This window comes from Montipora capricornis, chromosome 5 (assembly GCF_036669925.1).
Source record: "Montipora capricornis isolate CH-2021 chromosome 5, ASM3666992v2, whole genome shotgun sequence".
In the NCBI taxonomy this organism is placed as follows: Eukaryota; Metazoa; Cnidaria; class Anthozoa; order Scleractinia; family Acroporidae; genus Montipora; species Montipora capricornis.
Genome location: NC_090887.1, coordinates 6212223 through 6215048, shown reverse-complemented (window position 1 = coordinate 6215048; position 2826 = coordinate 6212223).

The window sequence follows — 2826 nt, the reverse complement described above, 5'->3', positions numbered from 1 at the left end:
TGAAGCGATTCAGGTGTCCCAAATAGAACACACTTTTCCGACCATTTTCGGTTGAAACGCGGTAACGTTTGGGAATAGTCATTACCAGACTTTTCCGCGTGACACGTCGAGGGGAAACAATCTTGCTCTCACCTTAGAAAGAAGGTAGGACTTAGAAACATCCCTGACTGCAATTTTAGTATTTTCAGTTCAAGGTAGAACTTAGGACAATAATTAAGTATTAGACGAACACAAAACTATAGGTAAGGTCAAAAGAGCAAGTATTAGGTTTATAATCCTTTTTATAGTTACCGTTTGTTTCAAAATATTCCCCGCCCTCTTACATTGATGCTCGACTAAATTCACAAATTAATGGCCTCTTTTTGCAAATGAAATCATCTTAATTTTCAGGCAACAACTCCTCGGCCCAGTCTTAACTTAAAAGGCCGTAAGTATTTTCACTCACCTAAGCAGATAAAATACTAATGTTCACCTAGCATACTGTACAATTACTTTGGGAACTTTGCTTTTCTCTTTATTCTAATTTTTAAAACAAGGTCTAGCATCAAACAATCGTGGAGGAAAATCAGCATCGGTAGGCATGAAGGCCCGTAAGTAAACTGATCTTAATCTGCCTCCATACAAATAGAAGTTCTTCTGAACTTTATCTCTACCTATGCTCATAAGGCAGAACCTAGTTCAAAACAGGTAGGTAAAATGTTTAAGTTACCTTTATGAATTTTTAAACTCTATTGGATAATTCGTTTAATAACCATGAAGCACACATAGGAGCAAGATCAAGTGCCCATTTCGAAACCTAAACAGCATAAGTCCGGTTTTTTAGTGTCTTGACTACTAGTGATAAAACAATTTTTCCCAAGCAAAACATCATTTTGTTCTGTCATCAAATTTAGCCAACTTTTATGCCTGCTCTTTTCGTCAGTAGCAGTGACTCTAATTCACAGCAGACCGTTGTCGAGAAGCCCAAAGTTGTAATTCCAAATGATAAACCATAAATACAATTTCATCTTTTTTTTTTTTTGCTGCAAATGACGATCATTAAGGACCAAGCCAACAAGCATGTAATCCAAGTTGGCAACATTACTCAAAACGTAAGTGCTTTTTTGTATTCCTTAATTTTACTCGCTCTTATGACTACGCCTAATTTAAACTTCAAAAAGAATATTTCAAGCACAATACAACCAGTGGAGAATGAAGACTTGGAAGGTCATCGGCTAAGATTCAGACTGTAAGTACAACTTTCTATTGATCTCTACCTCTCGTTATTATGTTGACGTCTATTTCTCTAAACCATTTGTGCATTTCCTGTTTCCCCTTAATTACGCTACCTGTTGACAACGATTGTAGCAATGACAATTTTAAACATCTTTCTTCCAAATGCCTTTAAAAAAAACGTTGAAAATTTCCGTCGTTTCTTTTTCATTCTTAACGACAACGTTTAAAATAGTAATTTTTTACAGTAAAGAATGAATATTTTAAAAAGATAAATCAAAAGATTATTCTTACAAGTCGACGCTTAAAATTAAAATTAAACCTTGCGAGCCATTACTAACGCCTTAACATGAAATACAATTTATAGCAAGTAATACATATACAAAACTTGAAATATTTAAGAACTGTTGGATTTAAAACATAAATTACACATTGCGCTCAATCCCCATTTCCTCAACCCTCCTTGCTCAGTGATGTAACCGTCACCGCCATTCTCCCAACTCACGCCCAAGGAAACACCTTTCAGGCAGACCGCGCATAATAATCTGGAAGTCATCATATTTTCATGAGGACATGTAGTGCAAACGTACCCCTCCCCCCCCTCCATGACCACTCCCTAGCATAGCAGCTTCATCTTTTGTTTATAACACCATTGCATTCCCATTTTCGCAAAATCCCTTCATTACTCTTTCTTTGGCAGACTAGTCTCGTTGTCATGCAATTCCTGATATTCTAGAGATCTAAATTGTAAAAATAACAAATAATACACTTTTTAACGTAGTCAGTAACAAATGACAAGCAAGCTCAATACTTTAAGAATGGCCGTTTTTTTAAGTGTTGATTATTCCAGCTTTTTAGTGAGTTGCAGTAATTTGATTCTTATATCAACTTTATGAAAATTGTGTTAACGCTTTCCTCTCCACAACCTTAAACCAATTTTTAAATATCCCTAAAACGTTGACCAAACACACCTTAACATCATTGTTGTTTTTGTTTAAGGTGTTGATAGAAGGCCAGTCAAATTGGATATCAGAACAGCTGCTTTATGATCGAGCTGCCAAGAGGCCAGAGTGAAGGAAATCTACATGAATGAAGGAAACCTGGTAAAAAAAAAAAACTTTGACTTATGATCAAACCCAATAAATAGTTTCTATCCTCCAACACTCTAAAAGCCAATTCCATAATTATCCATTATTAATCCTTCAGGTTCACCTTCAATCCAAACCGTTCATCATCACATTTCTTTTTATTCATTCATGACTTAATGCCATTTATTGAAGCTGAGTGCTGAGTGTAACTATTAACACCACACTATTCATCATCTTAACTAACGTGTTCTTTTCTTAATCATGAATATTCATTTATTAATGCATTCGTTTTTCAGGGTAATCAATAATTCCTCTTTATTTAATATTATATATATATATATATATATATTATAGACTCCATTTCAGGCACATCTTTCAGTATCATGTATATTTATTAATTTCAGTTCATTTCATGCATATTCATGAATTCATTCATATTTATCGATTTTCATACACATTCACGGCTGTTTATGCGAATTTATAAAAACTCATGCAGATTCATAAAATTACATACATATTCATTGCT